Source organism: Crocodylus siamensis, chromosome 4 (assembly GCF_052110815.1).
Source record: "Crocodylus siamensis isolate JL-2025a chromosome 4, ASM5211081v1, whole genome shotgun sequence".
Taxonomy (NCBI): Eukaryota; Metazoa; Chordata; order Crocodylia; family Crocodylidae; genus Crocodylus; species Crocodylus siamensis.
The window spans coordinates 216,856,769-216,879,824 of record NC_143398.1 but is presented as its reverse complement, the minus strand read 5'-3'; positions in this window follow the sequence as shown (position 1 = coordinate 216,879,824).

Genomic DNA, 23,056 nt, shown 5'->3' with positions numbered 1-23,056 from the left:
CCAGCAGGAGAAGAGGCCAAACCATGCACACCTAGAGAGGGGAAGGACCAAGAGCACTGTTGCAAGGAGTGACAGGTGGAGGCAGTTGGCTACTCCCTGCTGTGGGGCATCCATCTTCTGGTCTGGCCTATTGGCTTAGAGGCCTACCCAGGAGTCTGCATCTGAGACACCATGGACTCATCTGGCCCTCTGACTACCATCCCATACTGCTGATCCAAGTGGGCAGTAATGATACTGAGCAGATCAAAAGTGGCTACAAAGCAAGAATGAAGGGGTCAGGGGCCCTGTTTTTATCAGTACTTTCATTGTAAGATAAAGGCCTGGCTAGGAGCAGCCACACCTGATGGTTAATATTTAGATAGAGAGATGGTGTTGCCAGCAGGACTTGTGCTTCTTCAGCCATGGGGTGTGGTTCCAAGAAGATGGACTGCTGGGAAGAGATGGGGTGCATCTGGCAAAGATGAGTCTCTTTGCATATAGGCTTGCTAATCTAGTGAAGGGAGTCTTAAAGCTAGGTTCACCAGGGGATGTAGACAAAAATTCAGGAGGCAAGTAAAGAACTTAGAGATTTAAATAAAATAAATAAATAAAAACAAACCTTGGTAAGGGAAAGCTTCCAATAATGGAAACCTTAGAAGTGTTTTCAGGGACAGGATAGAACACAAAGTTAGCAAAAGCCTCCGTGGCTCACCAAAAGCATCTGGGAATGTCTCCTAGCTAAAAAGGTACACCCAATGGAAGGGAGGGGCCATCACCAGGGAGGATTATACTGCGGTTGCTTGGGGATGCACAGGGGAGTCAAGGAGGCCAAGTAAGAGATGGAACTGGGACTAGCTTCCTGGATCAAGGACAACAAGAAGTCCTTTTTTAAATACATAGGGGGAAAAAAGAAGGTTCTGGGTAATGTGGGGCCTCTGCAGGACAATCTAGGGAAATTGGTCATCACACCAGACAACAAACCTAACATATTCAACGATTTCTTTTCCACCATTTTCCTGAGCAGGGACCGAAACAGCCACCCTCCTCTCTGGGCCCCCCTTAAACTCTAGGGGAGGCGCACCTAGGCCAAGGGCTAGCGAGGAACTAGTTAGGGAACTTCTGGAGGAACTGGACATATTCAAATCAGCCGGTCCGTATGATCTCCAACCTCGAGTACTGAGGGAATTGGCTGAGATCACTGCGGGACCCCTGTCATGGCTTTACAAGCACTTGTGGTGCTCTTGTGTGGTGCCAGAGGACTGGAAGAGGGCCAATGTGGTTCCCATTTTCAAAAAGGGGAGGAAGGAGGACCCAGGAAAATATAGGCCAGTTAGTCTTACCTCAAACCTGGGTGAGCTTTTTGAGAGAATTATTCTGGCACATGTCCATGAGGGGCCAGCAGGGGAGATTATGCTTAGGGGCAACTAACTTGGGTTCATTAGAGACAGGTCCTGTCAGACCAACCTGGTGGTGTTCTACAACCAGATTACAAAATTCTTAGATGCAGGGGTAGCAGTGGACATAGTCTTCCTGGACTTTCGGAAGGCCTTCAACACTGTCTCTCACCCCGTTCTCATTAAGAAACTCAGGGACTGTGGTGTCAACACCTACCCAGTCAAATGAGTTGTCAACTGGCTGGAGGGCCACACCCAGGGAGTGGTGGTGGATGGGTCATTTTCGACCTGGAGGGATGTGGGCAGTGGAGTCCCCCAGGGCTCAGTCCTCTGGCCCGCACTATTCAACATCTTCATCAGTGACTTGGACGAGGGGATAAATAGCACCCTGTTCAAATTCACAGATGACATTAAGATGTGTGTGGGGGGGCATGGTAGAAGGAATGAATAGGCTGCAATCAGACCCAGACAGGTTACAGGGGTGGGCGGATGAGAATAGGATGGGATTCAACACTGACAAGTGCAAGGTGATGCACCTGGGGAGGACAAATCAGCACCATACCTACAGGCTGGGGAACTCCCTTCTCATCAGTACAGAGGCAGAAAAGGATCTTGGAGTCATCATTGACTCCAAGATGAACATGGGTCAGCAGTGTGGGGATGCAGTTAGGAAGGCCAACCGTACCTTGTCATGCATCCACAGATGCATCTCGAGCAGGTCCAAAGCGGTGATCCTCCCCCTCTATGCGGCACTGGTCAGGCCACAGTTGGAGTGCTGCATCCAGTTCTGGGCGCCGCACTTCAAGAGGGATGTGGACAACATGGAGAGGGTCCAGAGGAGGCCCACTCGCATGATGAGGGGGCAGCAGGGCAGGCCCTACGAGGAGATGCTAAGGGACCTGAACCTGTTCAGCCTTCACAAGAGAAGGCTGAGGGGGGGATCTACTGGCCTGTTACAAGCTAGTCAGAGGGGACCAGCAGGCACTGGGGGAGTCCCTGTTCCCCCAACCACTACCAGGAGTGACCAGGAATAACAGTTACAAGCTGGCAAAGGGTAGATTTAAGCAAGATGTCAGGAGGCACTACTTCACGGTCAGGGTGGCTAGGATCTGGAACCAACCTCCAAGAGAAGTGGTGCTGGCTCCTACCCTGGGGGTCTTTAAGAGGAGGTTAGATGTACCCCTTGCTCGGGTCATTTGACCCCAGTACTCTTTCCTACCATGGCAGGGGGTCGGACTCGATGATCTGCTCAGGTCCCTTCCGACCCTAGAAACTATGACCTTGATAGACTGGAAAATAGTCCACAAATCCAGCAGATGAGATTTCACAAGGACAACTGGAAAGTCCTGCATTTGGGATGGGATGATTGCATGCACAAATAGACAAGGGAATAACTGACTTGGCTATAATACTGCAGAGAAGGATCTAGGGGGTTATAGTGGACCATATGCTGAATAAGCCAACAATATGTTCTTGTTGCAAAAAAACAACAGAATACTAGGTTGTATTAACAGGAGTGTTACTGCAAATCAAAGGAAGTGATTTTTCTGCTCTGTTCAGCACTAGTAAGGCCTCATTTGGAGTACTGTATCCAGTTCAGGGACCACACTTCAAATAGGATGTGAACAGCTTGGAATGAGTCTGGCACAGAGTAACAGAAATTATTAGGAGCCTGGAAGGCGAGTCATTTGAGGAAAGCCTGAAAGAACTGGGATGGTAAAAATCAGGGATGATCCTGCTTTGAGCAGGGGGTTGGACTACATGACCTTGTATGGTCCCTTCCCCCTGTGCTTTTGTTTCATCCTGTGAAACCAAAGCGCATCCCCAGGGTATGCAGCGGCAAAACAGGTATTGTTTATGCTGCAAGACAGCTCTTTGGAGGCCCAGTCAGTTGTGAGGACAGTTGGCTGTATGATGGGGTTCCATGCCTGCTTTGTATCTGGGAATATGAAAAAGGGAAAGTCATAGAGCTCCAGTAAAAACTAACTTGCCATGTAACCCTCCATCCTTCTCTCCTGCTATGATGAAATCTGAAGGTTATGCTGGTTCAGTGTAACTACTATATAACAAAGAGGAGGAGCTTCGTTCTACAAAATTAAATGGACTTAGAAATGACAGTGGCAAGTTGTTTGGATTACACTAGTGACGGGAAAGTGTAAGGCTTCATTTGCCCTGTGCCCTTAGTTACCACCTGCTGACATTTTTTTCAATTTCTTTACTAAAAGGAAACTCCATTACCAAGGAGGTAACTATAACCTCCTTTAAGATGACAGCATTTGTCTTGCACGCTGGGTTCGTTTTGCACTACTCTTATGACTTACCTAGGACCAAGGCATGTAGCAGTTGTACATCATCCAATGGAAGGGAAGGAAGAATTGAGAGGCCATGTAAGTATTACCCAGGTACAAGACTGATCAGAAAACAAGAATTTAGTTTCACAGAATATTTTGAAGTTTCAAGACTTGTCTCCATTCTACATTGGAATAAGACATAGGTTTCTCAGAAATTTATTTTGCAGAAATATCCCCACCATGATACTGCATTTGCTTAAGCTATTTTGGTCGGCTGTACAAACATGAGACACCATCTAAAACACTGACCTAGTCTATGCACATTGGTGCCTTCACAACATCATGGGCCCTCAAAAAGTGGGGACAAAAAATGTATGTAAATGTATGTAAGAAGGATAAACAAAAAATAATAGCTATTGCTATTGCTATATAATTAGCCTGCCATGTTGGGGTCAGAGCCAAAGGGCTTCCCTGCTAGAGCCCAGAACAGGGCAGAAGGATTTTTGTTTTGTTTACCTGTTTGTTGCTTGAAGGCTTTTATTTTGGAGGATTATGTACTATTCTCCCTGTCCTCCAGCCCTCTCCCACACAAACCCATGCCCTGCCTATGATGCCAAAGGAGTTCGTGAGAACTCAGGAAGTGAAAGCAGTGGGTGAATATCAATAGATTATGCACTGTATATTCCCTGCCAATGGAAAAAGACAGGCTTGCTTTTTTAAAGTGGCACTCTGAGTATCTGCTTTGTGCTTCATATTCAATGCCCCCTCCCCCTCCCCTTTTTTTAAGGAAGAACTGAGATGTCATTTTGCTCAAATTATTTTCAAACCATTTGGGGTTTTGAGCCTTTCACATTTTTTGCCTGGATGACCTACACTGCACAGCATGTGCACTTGTTTGAAAATGAACAGTTCCACATCTGTTGCTTGGTGCTCTATGGGGGTAAGGATTCTTTCTTTTGTGGGGTGCATTTATTTGGAAGTTACAAGGCTCCTCTCTATGACTTTTTATAAATTTGCAAGTCAGGCATGAATGGATTCACCTGCTTTTATCTTTTTTGACCTTTATGGTGTCTTTCTTTAGACAGGAATCTGGTCAGGCTTTTCATAAAATCTTTATCTTCAGATAGAAAGAATAGCTATTACAACATGAAGAGGTTGGGAGTGGGGGGAGGACTGATGCTGCAGTTCATTACTTATTTTGTAGAATATCATGAATACAAAGTAAAAATAATTCTTTATATTGGTTGATTTACAGCACCTTTTGGCCATGAAGTACTACCCCCTTCAGGGATGAGAGGTGAATAAATCTACCAAGGATGGCACAGACTGTGGAAAAAAGATTGCAGCTGTTTTGTGGAAAAAACTAAAATTTCTGTTTGCATTTGTGCACTGGGGATCCTTTTAAGGCTGCCAAACTCATTTAATTTAACAGAACCGGAGCTGAATTTAATTTCTGTCTCAGATTAAAGATCTGTTTTTTACGTACCAAGTCCAGAGGGCCCCTTCTGTGTTTTCTGCTTCAGTGTTTTCTAAGATGCATGGTTCTTGTGTGACCTTTTAACTCTTTGGACCGGCTTCATCACTGTCTTGACTCTATCATCAAGATCCACGGTTGTATCCATGATATTCTGGGAGCATGGAGCATAACATTAGTTTAAGTCACCCTAAGATAGGCTGTAGCCACTTGTTCTATTTTCACTTGTTCTTATCACTTCTTTCTAGAGGAGAAAACTCTTTGATCACAGGGAAAATATTCTTCACAGAGTACCATGGGGGAGGAGAGGGATGGCAGAGGGAGAAACTCTAACAAAACCTTTACCGTGCATCCACACATGCAGGCATGTGTGCTTGTAGCAGCTCAAATAGAACTGGTGCAAATTTGAGCTGGGGCTTTTTGCCTCAGCGCACATGCTCACACATGCGCTTTGTTGTGGAGCAAATTGTGCCATTTGGAGCAAAATAACCCAGCCTGGCTCCTCCGGGATCTTCAGCCAGGGGGGAACTAGCAGCAGTTATCCCCAGCAGTATAAAAAGCTGCCCTGTCCTGGCCCCAGAAGTATAAAAAGCCGCCCTGGCAAGTAGCTTAGGCCTACTAGCTCTCAGTAGCTTCTGGGGCCCAGCCAACTGGTACCAGGGGACACTACCCTTTGTGCCAGCTGGACTGTTGAAGCAGCCCTGAGAGTTCCCTGCACCCTGTACCCACTGCAGCAGTCTGGCAGTGGGGGCTGCTGCCTGGCTGTGACCTGCCAGACTCAGATGGGGACTGCAGGGCCAGCTGCCAGTGGACTGCGGTTGCAGGGTTGGCCTTTGTGCGGCACTACTGCCATTTGTGCCCCCTGCCCGGCCATCTGGGCAGCTATCACCCGGAAGATGTTCCGGGTGTGGTGGCCTGCTTTGAACTGTCAAAGCATGTCCTCCTGGCCCCATTTGGCCAGGAGGTCAGCCACAGCTATATGGGTCCAAAGGTGCCAGCTCTGAGCAGGCAGGGTCCTGCCACTGGCCTCACTAGCAGGAATTCTGGTGTTCCCTATTGGAATACTGAAAAATCCCTGTTAAAAAAAAATCCCAAAATCACTCTCTAAAATGTCCCCAAATCCATGTTCCTTCACAAGTAAAACAAAAGACTACTATAAAGAGAGAGAGAGAGAGAGAGAGAGTGATCAGTTGGACAATGTTTATTGATATATCTACAGTGTTAAAGCAAGTCTCTTATCATAATAATAAAGTGAACTCTAAATATAGGTTTCATGAATTCATGAATGCATATTTTGCTGCTCTCCCACAGGGCAATGGCCCCCACACAAGGGGTACAGCTCCCCAACAGGAGGCCATATGGCCCTGGCAGGAACTAACATCCCCCCTGCAAGGCCCACATGCCCCACCCCAGCCCCCCAATTGCTGCCCCACCTGGCAGGGGTCAGGGGGCTCAGGGGGGCTGGTGGAAGGAGTGGCCAGCTGTGGCAGGGTTTGGGGGGATAGTGGGGAGGCTTGGAGGAGTGGGCGGGGCCATCAGGGTCCCCCCCCACAGTCCCTTCCCCTCTCCTCCAGAGTCCCCAACCCTTTACTCACCAGCACTGAAGCCCTGGTGCTGAAACATCCGGACTGGTCACCTGCATGTTTCAGCACCAGGGCGAGGGGCAACCAGAGAATCATAGAATCAATGAGTCGAAAGAGACCCAGACAGACCATCGAGTCTGACCCCCTGCCATGGGCAAGAATGAACACTGGGGGTGGGAGGGGTCATAAGACCCCAGCCAGGTGCCTATCCAGTCTCCTCTTGAAGATTTCCAGGGAACGTGAGAGCACCACCTCTCTGGGAAGCCTATTCCAGGCTCTGGCCACCTTTACAGTGAAGTAGTTCTTCCTAATATCTAACCTAAACCTATCCTCCCTCAGCTTGTGGCCATTGTTCCTGGTGACTCCAAGGGGGGTCCTGGTGAACAGACTTTCCCCGACTCCCTGATGCTGGCCCCTGATAAAGTTGTAGGCAGCCACAAGTTCCCCCCTCAGTCTCCTCTTGCAGAGACTGAAGAGATTCAGGTCCCTCAGCCTCTTCTCGTAGGGCTGGCTACGGAGGCCCCCAACCATACGAGTGGTCTCCTCTAGTCCCTCTCCAGGTACTCCATGTCCTTCTTGAAGTGCAGCACCCAGAACTGGACATAGTACTCCAGCTGCGGCCTGACCAGCGCAGCATTGAGGGGGAGCAAGACCTCTCTGGACCTGTTAGTGATGCCCCTGTTGATGCATGACAGGGTGCGGTTGGCTCTGCCTGTTGCTTCATCTTATTGGTGACTCATATTCATCCTGGAGTCGATCATGACTCCAAGATCTCTCTCTGCCTCTGTTCTGCTGAGAGGGCCAGCCCCTAACCTATAACCATAATGCTGGTTCCCTCTCCCCAGGTGCTGCACTCTGCACTTGTCCTTGTTGAACCGCAACCTGTTCAGATCCGCCCACTTCTGTAACCTATCCAGGTCTGCCTGGATGTGGTCCCTGCCTGCCAGTGTATTCACTTTGCCCCACAGCATGGTGTCATCAGTGAACTTGAACAGGGTGCAGTCCACACCCTTGTCTAGGTCAATAATGAAGACATTGGGCAGCACCAGCCCAAGGACTGAGCCCTGGGGGACTCCGCTGCCCACACCCTTCCAGGTCGACCCATCCACCACCACCCTCTGGGTGTGCCCTGGAGCCAGTTTGCCACCCATGTGACTGTGCATTCATCAATGCCACAGTCCCTCAGCTTGCCCACCAGAATTGGGTGGGACACTGTGTCAATGGCCTTCTGGAAGTCCAAGAAGATGACATCGACTTCCTCCTTCACATCTAAGCTCTTTGTTACCTGGTCATAGAAAGATACTAGGTTAGTCAGGCAGGATTGGCCTGGCATGAAGCCATGTTTGTTACCCCTCAATATCACTTCCCCTGCAGGGCTCTCACAAAAGTGGCCCTTAATAATTTTTTCAAAGACCTTCCCCAGGATAGAAGTGAGGCTGACTGGCCTGTAGTTGCCAGGCTCTTCCTTCCTCCCCTTCTTGAAAATAGGGACCACATTGGCCCTTTTCCAGCCCTCAGGGACTTGGCCCGAGCACCAGGAGTCCTCAAACAGCCATGCCAATTGATCCGCAATGACACCAGCCAATTCCCTCAGCACCCACAGATGAGAGTTATCCGGGCCCACCGACTTGGGCACATCTAAGCCCTCCAGGTAATCCTTAACTAGGTCTGAACTAACAGTCAGGGGACTTGCATCCTTCCTAGGCCTCTCTATGCTATCACCCGAGAACACCCCATTGTCAGCAGACAGGAACACGGAGGCAAAGAACTTGTTGAAGAGTTCTGCCTTCTCTCGTGTGTCCATCACCAACTGCCCTGCCCTGCCTCGTAGGGGTCCAATGTTACCCCGAGACTTCTCCTTGCTACCTACATAGTTGAAAAAGGACTTTTTGTTATCCTTAATCCCAGACATTAATCTAAACTCCAGTGCTGCTTTAGTCTTCCTTACCAAATTCTGACAGCCAGAGCTTCTCTATGGAGGATCTAGCCTTCAGTTGCCCTGATTTTTTATACTTTGCTTTTTTTAGACCCCTGAATATCCAGGGGTCTAATTTTCTCCCCGCGTTGCAAGTTTGCAGCGTGGGGAACATTTTTTTGTTCCCACATGTGCCTGTTGCCCCACCTCAAAGGGGTTTGAGGCAGGGCAAGAGGCATATGCGTGCTCATGTGGATGTGCTGTTAAAGGCTACTGCATTTTAATTAGTGAATAATAAATTCTTCAAGTCTCCAAATGGTCTTGGAGTTTTCCCCCTGGCTACTTAGTGCTTTATAAAAAGGACAGCAGGAAGATTATTTAAGTGTCACATGGGTAAGTACTTTCAGGTAGGGAAAATACCTAGAAACAGAAGGTCAGTTCACTGATTTGAGATGCCTTATGTGATGAGGACCACAGGTAAAAAGGATGTGTCAAAAAAGAGAAAGACAAAAAGGGTTGGTCCTGGGATCATTCCCTGCACAGCTCCTAATTGGAGAACAATTCAGTAATTCATCTCCATGGCAACTGAACCACATAATCCAGGTACTTCAGCTGCCCAGAGTCAGCAGCCACAAATTTAGTGCTCTTGCTGAAATCAAGTCCATAGTTATAACAATCAATCAATTAATCAACTAATAAAAAAGACAGTTATTTACAATTTGTACTACTTAGTTAACAAAGCAAAAGCTATCTGTTGTGATTATTTGTTAAATGCTTATTTAGCACATCTAATTCAAAGTGCTACCTGGTATTAATATTTGTTCCCAAGCTGATTAGCAGTTGGAACATTCATTTATTTGTTCCAAAGCAGCCAAGAATGCTCCAACTCTTAGATTTTATTACAGTGCTCATGAAACCTGCAAAGAATTACATCATAGTAGCCATACGTCCTGTCATCTCCTCATGGTATGCTATGGAGTTCCTCAGTGTGGAATACAACAAAAACTCTCTCCATTTAAAAGAAAACTTGACTTTCTAACATTGATTTATTTTGTCAATATTAACTTTTTCATTCTACCTCTGCACTGCTCATTATTTGGGGAAGCCAGTTTCAGAACACCTGTGTCCCATCAACAATGGGTCAGCGTTCTGGAGTATAAATTCATAATATTCAGACAAGACTTTTTTTATGCACCACTGTCACCACGGATCTGTTGACCTCTTTCAGATTTGAAAATGGTATTTGGTTATTGCTTTTTTCATTGTTTTACAAAGCACTCACTTGAATGAGACATTACAAAGAAGAGACCAAACACTGTGTAACAGTTTGTAAGAGTGGTATAATTTACAGAAAGTGTACATACTGTAATATCATAATATGGATAATTATATGCAAAGAGCTTCCAAAATAATCCACCCCCCTTTTACACTTCCATAGTTGTTTTACTAACTTAGTTATATCCTAACTACCAGAACACCATCTTTATGAAGTGTTTCAATTCTCGTTAGTTTTCCCCCAGCAATTAAATAATGTTGAGCAGTGACATTTCTGGGATGGTCACCAGGCAAAGTCTGTGGCTCCCTTGATCTGCAAGTACTCTATCATAATTTCCAATAGAATGATTTAAAGGCACCAGAGATTGCATGAAATGAAGACAAAGCTGAAACACATACATTGTTCAAACTTAACCCCAGGTATAGATTTAGCCAAATCAAATTCTGAAAAGGGTCCAGACAAGGTTGACTGAAAGCCAAAGGAAGCAGTTGGAGGGATATTATTTTAGAGGCACATTTTCACTTACTAATAAGGTATCGAGTTAAAAAAAAACAGCATACTTGTGGATAAGGCAGGTATAATAGGGGAAGTGGGTAAGAGGAAAAATAAATAATTATCAGATAAATGGTTAGATAAAACCAAGTAGTTATTCTAAAATCTGACTTAACCTCTTAGGGTAAGTACAGGTGTTATATTTAGATCAACCTAACCAGGATTAGGTCGGACTAAATGCCCAATCATGCAAGTATTCAGGAGGTTTAATCTGGCCAAAAAAAATGGCGTGCCTGATCTAAGCTAGTTCACCTGAAGAAGTACACTAACTTAGATCAAGTTGCAGTGCGGCCTGAGGGCTGGAAAAACCCAGCCACTCACCCCACCCCAAGGGTGGTGGTAGTCACACCCCTCCCAATCCTGGCTGGGTGATTTTTAGCCCCCCCAACTCTCCCCCTGACTAGGCAAACCTCCAAAGACATTCAAGACCCCACCCTACCACACCAGGATGACTTCCACGCCTGGCTTTCTTGCATGCATACCAGCCTCTGGCTGCTTTACTATTCATTCCATCCAGGAATGGCACACACCAACTCGTGATGTTTCCTCAGCCTGAGGAAGGGTATTTATATCTGAAAGCTTGCTAAGAAGAATTTTTCCAAGTATTTGAGTTGATCTAATAAAATATATCAGATTTACCCAAATAACCTTGTCCGTTATTTGTTTCCTTTGTTCCTCTGTTGGCCACCAACCTTTAAAAGACCTACCAATAACATGCTTATATTTCACAACTTGTAATTTTCCATTATAATATTAATTGTTGCTTGGTTTAAATAACATAGTTACAAATAGCAACTTATAAGTTTCTGGTGTCTACTACAGAAACAAGGATCCTAGTTAGCGTCCATTTTCTTGAGTATTACCAACAATTTACTATCTATAAATCTCCCCCCTCCCCCACTCAAGAGTTCAGCTGTCAACTTCTATTTACTCATCACAGACTGATAAATTACTTTTGGCCAACTGTGAGCATGAAAAAGTTCATTCATAGAATCTTGCCATTTTTAGGGAAAAGGTCCTAATCCTATTCTGTGCATTAGGCATCTAGGTACCTTTAGGTACATATTCTACCCTGTTCATGTCCCCAGAAAACAGTTAATACAAAAGGTGAATCATTTCCCCTCCACTTGCTGATCTTTTTGGCTTAAGTACGGTGAAACAAGATCACATTCAGGCACCTAATAGGTGGAATAGGGCCTGGTTCCTAGCTGCTATATTGCCTCTGTATAAATTAGTATAATTTCAGTTACTATTTCTATCTCATGTCATGATGCAAGTTACTTTTAGCTTTGAGAAAATGACCTAAAACAGATAACTATACAGAAAATATATCAGTGAGTCATGGATTAGGACCAAAATGATTCTTTTGTAGTCTCATATGCATCCTTTGTATCATAAATTGATTACACATTTGAAAAGTTGCTGTCCCAATCTGATTTATCAATATGTTAATAACTCAGTATACTTGTAATCTGTGTTGGGTCTGTTTCTCTTTCTGGGTTATTGTTCAAGAGGCAAAACAATTAGCAACATCCTGTAATAAAATTAAATATCTGTTTGAAGCAAAGTTACTTTAGTCAGTATGGATATAAAAGTTCAAAAAGTTGTGGCTTTTTTTGTTTCTTGGATCCTATTTCCTTTTGATAATTGAAATAAGTATACAAATTATCAGTAACTAATTTCCTTGGAGGCATTTGTACATTACTTTCTGCTCTGTTTTTGCAATAATCCAGACCACTATTGAATGAATTCTCCCTCCAAGCCACTAAAACTAGCGTATCTGAGAACTGACAATTTCAGTCAAATTCTTGAGAAGCTGAGATCACTAGCTTATACCAGATATGATATACCAGATATGAGTAAGATCAAGGTTATTTTTTAAAGTTTGTCAAACTAGATAAACCACCTATGCTCAAATAATTATGTTCTACATATGTATGGGGGGAGGGAAGAGGAAGAAGAAGTGTAGATGACATAACAAAATAGCTGGTAAAAAAAAGTATCACTTAGTTCAATTACATTAGTCTACCATAGCAAACACTGGTGTTCATTTTTTCCTTCTTGCTAGCACTCACAGCAATCTCCAATTCTTTTTATAGAAGAATATTATTCATGAGCCATGGTTTTCCTCTGAAGCCGATTCTCATCAAACATGACCTTTCTGATGGTTCATATTGCTCTGCTAAAATTAAATTGAAGAAATTTGGTCTTAGATTAGCACTGGTGTCAATCAAAAATCTACCCTGCTATATCTCCTTTGTTCAGTCATATGCTGGACATTAAGTAGTACAGGAGGTCAAAAACTTAGAAATGAACCAACTTTTTAAGAAATTTGATTTTAGAAATAATAATGGATGACTTGCAAGTGGGTATTAAAAACAGAAACTAAGCATAAAAGGACAGCAGCTATATCTGTTAGGTTTTGTATAAATGTCACTGAATCAATGCTAGAAAATATTAAAGAAGAATGAGAAAAGGGGTAGGTAAAGTGCATAATAGAGAAAGTTCCATAGACTCATTCCAATTTAACAGCAGTATTCCGTAGCCCTAAGTTTCACTAGGCATAATTTTGTAGAGAAAATTGGTATCCAAATAAAGAGGCATCAAAATAAAAGTGGATCTATGTTTTTCTACTATATCCAGTTGATTAGGTGATGTGATAGTTTTAGAAAACTTCAATAGAAATAAGATACTTTAAAAAATGAAAATGCTCTAAAGAAGGAGGGGAAAAAAGGACTGTGTTAACAAGAAGAGCAAACTACATATGGTGTGACTGTGTTGAACAAATCCAATTACAGTGTTACAGAGTCAAAGAGAAGTAAGGCTGGAAGGGATCTTGAAAGGTCATCTAGTCTAACTCCCATGGGCGCATCCACACATGCAAGCACATGTGCTTACAGCACCTCAAATAGAAGCGGTGCAAATTTGAGCTGGGGCTTTTTGCCTCAGTGCATGTGCTCACACATGCGCTTTGTTGTGGAGCAAATTGTGCCATTTGGAGCAAAATAACCCAGCCTGGCTCCTCCGGGATCTTCAGCCGGGGGGGAACTAGCAGCAGTTATCCCCAGCAGTATAAAAAGCTGCCCTGTCCTGGCCCCAGAAGTATAAAAAGCCGCCCTGGCAAGTAGCTTAGGCCTACTAGCTCTCAGTAGCTTCTGGGGCCCAGCCAACTGGTACCAGGGGACACTACCCTTTGTGCCAGCTGGACTGTTGAAGCAGCCCTGAGAGTTCCCTGCACCCTGTACCCACTGCAGCAGTCTGGCAGTGGGGGCTGCTGCCTGGCTGTGACCTGCCAGACTCAGATGGGGACTGCAGAGCCAGTAGAGGCACCTGCCCCTCTGGGCCAGCTGCCAGTGGACTGTGGTTGCAGGGTTGGTCTTTGTGCAGCACTACTGCCATTTGTAGCCCCTGCCTGGTGATCTGGGTAGCTATCACCTGGAAGATGTTCCAGGTGTGGTGGCCTGCTTTGAACTGTCAAAGCATGTCCTCCTGGCCCCATTTGGCCAGGAGGTCAGCCACAGCCAGATGGTCCAAAGGTGCCAGCTCTGAGCAAGCAGGGTCCTTCCACTGGCCTCCCTAGCATGGATTCTGGTGTTTCGTATTGGAAAACTGAAAAATCCCTGATAAAAGAATCCTGAAGTCACTCTGTAAAATACCCTCAAATCCATGTTCCTCCACAAGTAAAACAAAAGACCACTATAAAGACAGATTTCATAGATTTCATAGACTTTAGGGCTGGAAGGGACCTCGGAAGATCATCGAGTCCAGTCCCCTGCCCAAAGGGCAGGAAGTCACCTGGGGTCATAGGATCTCAGCAAGATAAGAGAGCAAGTCAGAGATGAAGAACAGTTGGACAGTGTTTTATTGATATATCTTACAGTGTTAAAGTAAGTCTCTTATCATAATAATAAAGTGAACTCTGAATACGTTTCATTAATTCATGAATACATATTTTGCTGCCCTCCCACAAGGTGATGGCCCCCACACTAGGGGTTCAGCCCCCCAACAGGGGATTTGACTTCCCTTGCAAGCCCCACATGCCCCACCCCACCCCCCAATTGCTGCCCTACCTGGCCCCATCCACCACCAGTTGCTGCAGCCCCCCCAATGGCTTTCCCACCGAGCCCCACCCCAACTTGAACCCCAAGGCCCCCATGGCTACCCACAGAACCCCAGGCAGCATCACTTAAAAAGATAACCAGAAAAAAGCCAGGAACAAAATGGGGTAAAAAGCCTCTGCTTCCCTTAGAAGCAGGGGTGGGAAGGCTTCCTGGCAGAGCTCCCTGCAGGCAGCACAGGGACAGGAGGGCCTGGGCTGGGGCTGCTGGGGATGTCAGCCTGGCCCACACTGTGGGGAGTGGGCAGGGTCATTGGGGGTCCCCCACATGGTCCCCTGTCCCCTCCTTTAGTCCCCCCCCTTACTCACCAGCACTGGAGCCCTGGTGTTGAACATGGGGCCTGGCCCGCAGTGTGTTTCAGCACCCAGGCAAGGGGCCAACCATAGAGATGCTCTAGCAGCCAAAGCGTCTCCATGGAGGACCCAGCCTCTGCTTTTTTAAATATCAATTTTTTAATCCAGGTGTCTAATTTTCTTTTTCCTGCACATTTTTTTGTTCCTGCACATGCCTATAGCCCTGCCTCAAAGGGGCTTGAGGCAGGGCAAGAGGCACATGCGCACTCATGTGGATGCACCCCACCTGAGGCAGAATCATTCCTGTGCAAACCATCTCATACAAATCCATTGTCTAGCCTCTTAGCAAAACTACAGTCAACCCTAACCCAACACAAGACATAACGCCTTAAACTGTCACAGGTAGAGCAGGGGGACCATGGTGGCCAACATCCTCCTGCTGCAAAGGTTGTTACAGATGTGCTCAAGGGATCACAGGAAGAGGGCCACACCTCCCACTGCAGAGGAAGATAAAAAACCCACAGTCCATGCCAATCTGACCATTGGTAAAATTCCTTCTCAACATGAAATATGGCAATCGGTCTCACCCTGAGTGGAAGGACAAGACCCACTAGCCAGGAACCTTTGGTTTTAAGTTCCAACAGAAGCACTGGCACACCGCAGTTCAAAATTCCCAGCCTTGGCTGCAGTCAAAACCCAATACCTCTGAGGAAGGCTTAAAAAGTCCACAACAAAAAAACCTGACACAGCAGCATGGGGGAGGATTCCCTTCCAGCCCCATGTGGCAACCAGAGAAGCCCAGAAATTTATACCCATAGAAGAATATAGACATAGCTAAGCCTAGAACATCCCTGAGCACTGGCTGTGCAACCTCTTCTTGAACACTTCCAGTGATGGGGAATCTACAATTTTCCTAGGCAGTCTATTCCACAGCCTCACTGTTTTGTAACCACCCAGGGATAGAAAAGAGCCAATGGCAAGTAAGAAGAGAAAGGGTGTCTTTGTTTACGAAATATGCCTGAGATCTCAGGAGATCTGGATTCAGGTCCCAGTCTGCCATAAATCTTCCTGTGTAATCATTCTTACATTTCTAATGGGCTGTTCTGTCAACCATAACTCATATATTTAACTTAACTACCATAAGTCCCTTAATCTTAGTGCGATTGCTTTCAGTGATAAAGCAGATGCATACATATTTGCAGGACTGGAGCCTTGAAGTCAAATCCTACTTCACCAAGATGTGCTTAAGCAATACTTAGGTAACCACATAACATCAACTTTGGGTATTTAGTCTACTTACAAAGAAAAACCCAAAAAAACCCCCAAAACCCACTTAAAACTAAGTTAAAAAACCCCAACAAACCAGAAACCACAATTTACTGGAAGAAACAGCACATTAGTTTGTCCCAGCTCCACAACATCTATATAGATCAGGCACTTCAGTGGGGCTATTTGGTGCATTTATCTAATAGCTGATTGAATCAGCTATCAGATAAAAGTGCCAAAAAGCACCCCTGAAAAAGACCTCTATGGCATTAACTCACCTAAGGAAAAAAAAACAAAAGAAAAAAGGAAGGAAACTCTAAAACAGACTTTCTCTCCCTCTACCTGAGGCTTTCGCTTCAAATAGTGTCTGCTTGCCTCTCTGGTGAGGAGGGAAGGAGGCCCCCTCACCCATGGGGAGCAGGTTTTCTAGCTCCCAATTTGGCTGTGCAGTTCTCAGCAGCCCCAGGAGAAAAAGCCCCTCAAAATGTTAGTGATTTGTTCTTATGTACCTGGTGTGATACCACCCAAGCCTTTTCCAATCAGGGAGGGCCACATTTTCATCTTTCTCCCAACCAATCTGCCCAAAGAATCCCCTGCTTCCTCTACCCCATGAGGACAGAGGGTTTAACATATTTGGGTCAGATACAGGCCCCAGCTTTCAGTGCGCTATGCACGTGGCCAGAACAACAGGGGCCATCTTGCCCATACAAAACACACACAATACACAATACATAACTCAGTATGTCTGTGGGTGTCACATTAGTAAATTTAAGCATGTGCATGTACTGTTACATAGAAATATTTTAAAAACTGGTAAATTACCAAGCCAAGCACAAAATTTTGGTGATACATTCCCATACTATTTCTGCACTGTGCTACATGGATTCAGCTCAGGGAAAGAGACAGCTGTTCAGTATTTTAACTGCATCACATGTTGTGGACCCCTGCTGTCTTTTACTACACATTATCCAAAACCTGTAATTATTCATTTTCTTTTCTGTGGCACTCATCACCAAAGACTTGAGTGCCTCACATGCATTAACGAAGGTAATTGCAAGTAAACTTTACTTTTCATTCAGAAATGTAAGTTAATTTAATTTCAAACAACAAACTGCCTAAACAGAGGATCTGGAGATTTTTAACCTTTTTTTCATTTCATTTAAACAAAAAATAATCAAAACCAACCTTTTCTTACAAGCATCTGGGATTTTGTCAAAGAGCGTTTTCTAATTAAACTTATTCACACACCTCATTTGGTTGAAAGCTTTCACAGCAGCTCAGATATTGACCTTGTGCTAAGTCCTCCAAACTACATAGTACTGCTGCCAGACATTATAGTTCCCAATGACAACAGCAGCAGTCAGAAAGGGAACCCACCTCTTCCAGGTTTCAGCCCAGCACCTTAAACATAAGGTTGTGCCTTCTCTCTATTCTTCAAAAGACAAAGTGCTAAAATGAATATCCATATTCAGTACTAGTAAAAGAAGAGCAATTCCCAACAGGTCAACAAATAATTGAACTTAGGGGCACAAGACGGGCATGACAAAGGCAGGTGACAGGTGTTAAGTCTCAACACCTATCACAATATGGGAAGGCAATTAGGTATTTCAGCACCAGAGGCAATATAAAACTGCCATAGAACCTCTAAAGAAAGTACATATAGTGAAGTAGTCAGTAATAAAATCTTTACCACTATAAAAAAGTAATGATATTCTGGACACATCTACACAAGATGTTACTATGCAATCATTACTGCACATTTATTTAGTACTTGCATTAAAAAGTACTAAATGAATGTTCAGTAACCAGAGTTACTCCACAGTAGCACCAGAGAAGGTCTTTCAGGTGATGCTATTGCACATTGGCCTAATAAGACTGAGCATATTAGCCCTATTCATGCTGTGACATGCTATTGCGCAGTATTTTCAGCTACTGTGAAGTCAGCATCTCGCGTAGACATGCCCTCTGTGATTAATTCTATTTCTTTCCACTCGATTCTTCATTTGTCCTATCCACTCTTAATTGCATTTTCTTCTCTGTACCCATTTTACCCCATTTTTTTATTGAGTTTTTGTTCTTTGTTCCCAACAGTGTTCAACCTCTGACTGCATGGTATAAAAAAATGAGTTTACCCTTCCCCAATTTTAACAGTTCAATTTATTACCTATAGGTAATAAAATAAAAGGCCCTAGAAGGCCTTTCATACCTTGAAGAGAAAAAAAAACAATCCCAAAACACCCAAACTGTTAATATGGCCCTACGTGAAACTCAGACATCACTCAGGTACAGTATAAAGCTTCTGACTAAAAGGAAAATGTCTTGGTAATTGATGCTTTACTCTCTGTCCCTATTTGCATTTAGAATGATCTCATGGCCACCTGCAGGAAACACACAAAATTAAATCAAACTTCGAAAGAAGTTTAATTAAATTATTTTTATTTAAGGGTTTGATACTTTAATAAATATAGGTAAACTCATACATATAATCTCAAAAATTATGCGTTACAATTCATGGTTCAAAGCACTTTTTCATTAAACTGCAACTCTTCCCCTTTGTGGTTATCTTTTCTTGCTCATATAAATGTTTCTCCATGTCCAAAATAAAAAAGAATGTTCATCACTGATGAATAGGAAGAACAAGGAAATAAAGGTGCCTAGGAAGTTACTCTGTGATGCTTCAGCCAATCCCAGGGATTTACTATGACCTTTGTTATGCTGATATGTTGTGAACTTTCATTTTCAGTAAACATACATGCAGATGAACTGATTTTAAAAGATAACCATCCACAAGAAATATTCAAAATCTACACATTAGTAAGACATAAGCAGCTTAAGAAAGTTTAAATTTTGGCTCTTAAATTAGGTTGGAACAAATCTGCTTCTAAATCCATTTGAATCTAATTTAGTATTATTACTTTTAATTTCTTCCAAAACTAGCATATTATTTTTCTATATGCGAACTGCCAATTATTATTATAAACAAATATTATATGGCCCAAATCCTAGTGGTCTTACAGAAATGGCTTACCAAAAATTGATAATACAATTCACTCACATGGAACAGATTGCTTAGTAGGGCTGTGCAAAGCTTCAGTCACCGATTCGATTCGGCCTGATTCAGTGGCCAAATCTCCAAATCCGAATCGAATCGGGACATACTTTAATTGCTCTGAATTGATTCAGAACTCTCTGAATCAATTCAGAGAGATTTGATGATTCAGACATAGGCACAGCTTTAAATGTTTTTTCTACATAGCTCAAGGTACCAGGTGGCTAAGATGCTGAGGCAAATGGAGCGTCCCCTGGGAGCATGGGGGAGTCTCCAGTGTGCTCAACAGCAGACCCAGAAGAGGACCAGAAGCACTTCTGGTCCACTTCCGGGCTCAGTGCGGACCCTCCCCTGCCCTCCAGCTCAGTGACTAGTGCCTCCTGGGTCTGGGGGCACCTGGGGTCCCCCCGTGGCTGATCACCAAGACTGGGGGATATAGGGAGGTCAGGCCCCCCATGCTCCTAAGGGATGCTATGTAGCAGAAAGCCCCCTTTATACATTTCCCTTCTGGACATGGATATAACAGAAGCCCCTTCTTGCCTGCCCTCCCCCCCGCAATTTTGTGCATTTCTTTTCCTTCTCAGTATTGGCAGGGACCTAGCACACTCACTCCATGGGTGTGGCAAGACTCAGAGCTAGCCAAAAAGCTGAAGTGGCTTTCTGTAGAAGAAACCTAGAAACTACATCTACATATCAGTTAAGCTCAGTGTCACTACAGAAAACAAATGAACTAAAATACCCACTGCAACGACTGTAAATACATCCTGTGCTAACCTAACTCACTCACTGTCCCCAGTAGCCTTTGACCCTCAGTGCATTTTCATATTTCATCTGTCTCATCTTTATATTTTATACTTTTAACTCTTAGGAATGTACTCCCTGTAGAAAGAAGTTACACCCTGGACCATAGTTAAAACTGCATTGAAATTGTAATTGTAAAGTGATAAAATCTGTTGAGTGAATGATCATCAGCAGACAATAGCCTAGCCAAAGGAACTCCATTTTATGCTAATCAAGGTAAAGAACTGATTCCTGTAACCCATGACAATACAGCCATTAAGTCAATAAGTCAAGGATGGACTCCCAAAACTTCAGGTACCAGCAGGCAGAGACCCCTGTGACTAATAGCTGTCAGGTACTAGTCTGGATTGGGTAGCCAAGATGATGCTGGGGGATTACACAAGTCTGCTAAAAAGGGATAAAAGTCATGACCCTCAGTGGCACCCTCTCATCCAGCACCTGACCTACCAAAACAGAAGGACAAGCAGGCCACCCCCTTCTAGAGAAGATATCACCTTGAAGGAAGCTGACCATCAATACCAGACTCCAGGACCACGGACAGGTAGATATACTGATACCAGTGCTCAAAATCACTGCAGAAGCCATTGTACACTTTACTACATGGGTTTAAATGAGTGTGAGTGTGTGTGTGCATGTGCGCCTGCACTAAGGTGACCAGTAACACCCATAACTCAAAGTTTGTATTTATGATTTTATTGGTAACTTCACATCCCGTCCAATAAACTAGAATTTATTATGATCCCATGAGTTGGTCCTTTGTAGCCAACAGCTCCATCCATCCCACCATCGCAGTGTTCACAAGCTATGCCTGGCACCTCAAGGTATGTAGAAAAAAAATTTAAAGCTGTGTCTATCACCAAATTGCTGATTCTCCAAATCAGCATCAAATCTTCAGATTCAGCTAAATCGAATAAAGACGGTGATCTGAATCAACTAATTGAATCACTGTCCCCTGATTCAGGCTGAATCTAAATCTGAATTGAATAAAGCTTGTTTAACACACCCCTGCTGCTTAAGGATTTTGTGGACTCTCCATGAATGGGGGTCTTCAAGAAGAGGCTGGATAGCCACTGGTCACAGATGATATAGCTATGCCTGTGTTCTTCTGTGGATGTTTCCCACACTTCTGAGCTATGCCGGGTGTCTCCTCCCCACATTTTCTGCTACATGTGTCAAGGTGTTTAAAGCCTCCCTAAGAGGCATTGGGTGTTGGCTGCAGCCAGAGCTGGGGACTTTGAACTGGGTGTGCCAATGCTTCTTTGGGGATTTAAAGCTAGAGATTTCTGGCTAAAGTGTCTTGCCTCTGCTCAGGGTCAGACTGATTGTCATATTTGGGGTCAGAAAGGATTTTACCTCATGCTCAGATTGGTATGGGTTGTGGGGGGTTTTGCCTTCTTCTATGGCAGGGGGGCATGGCCCTCTACCTGGGATGTCTTAAGCATATATTAACCACCTTCTGTGGAAGCAAGATATTGGCTACTATGGCTCCCCTGCTTTACTTGTGGCAGGTTAAGGTGTTGTGTTATGGTTGACAGTTGTTTCCCAAAGAGTTTAAATTTTGGATTTGTATAGGATGGTTTAGATGCAGATGATCATGCCTGAGAAAGGGAGTTAGACTAGATGATGTCTGGAGGTCCCTTCCAGCCCTGCTTCTCTATGGGCACATCTACACATACACCTAACTGTTCAGTTGTTATTGCACAGTCATTTAGTACTTGCTTTAACTTGTAAAGTACTTAGCTAGTATTTAGCTAAAGCAAGTACTAAATAACTGCACAGTAACCACCATTACTGTGCAGTCCTAGTGGCACATGGGTCATTTCGACCCTATTGCACACAGTTCAGCTCACTGACATTATGTCACCATAGTGTCTTATGTAGATGTGCACTTTAATCATAGACTCAAAGTGAGCAGGATTTGACTATGTACCTACCAAAATATTGCATTAGAACACTAAAAAAACCTGTATATGTTCCTTATCTTATTAGAAATATTTTGGCTTTGATTTCCCAAATCACTTCTAAAATACTGAATGTGGATTGTTGAACAGTTGCCATGTGTTTGTTGTGGTGGCATTAATGCTATTGGAAGATTCCATTTCCCAATACCTAAAAATGAACTTTAACTGCTATGGACTCAATAGAATTTGTCTTCCATATACTGTATATAGAAAGGAATGTTAGGGGTTGACAGACGCACCAAACTTTTAGATTTGCAGCTATTGCTGACTGTTATGCGATATGTTTTGGTATGAAAATCTAGCTACTAAGTAAAGTTTAACTGCCCATTAGCAAAACCTCTGTGAAGAGTTCAGCATGAACGAACTCAAAATCACAGTGAATTGGGGTCATATCTATTCATAAACAGTGTCTGAGATGGTACCATTCCTGTAACATTAGCTCTTGCTCCAAACAAACTTCTGGGCAAGTGGATGCAACCCCCTTCCTTCCTAAACTTCATGCTTTTCAGTGCAAGGTAATGGGAGACTCTATTAAACAGAAATTTAATAAAAGAAAAACATTCAGGTCTTGTGCTGTTGGTCTCCTCCCATTCCTTTTTACATACCCAGCAATCTTTTATTAAATATCTGTTGGCCTAAAGGTCACACAATAGTTATTGGTTTAAAACTGGAGAGGGAAAAGATTCTCCATGGGTTTCAGAACCATTTAGAGAGTTACTTGGAGATGAAAGAAACTCAGACATAAATCCTCTTCTGAGATTGGAAAAGCTGCATATTCTGTTGAGTTGAGCCTTATTATGATAAACTAGAATTATTATTTTTGATGAGGCTAAAGAATCTGACAAATACTACTTCGATAGTTGTCTCTCATAATTACAGTTTTTTGTTCTCCTCACAGAAGAGTGTTTTTAAATACAGAATGACTGAAAGAAAATGAAAATATTTTTGGAAATAGGGTCCACTTTGTATCTTTGATCCTGAAAATCTATTTTAATATTTTTCTGTATACTGTTCATTTCTTTGATACAAATTACTTTTCTCAAATCTGGAAAAATGCATATCAAATTGCCAGGTGATTATATTTTCATTTTGCTTACACCTTTT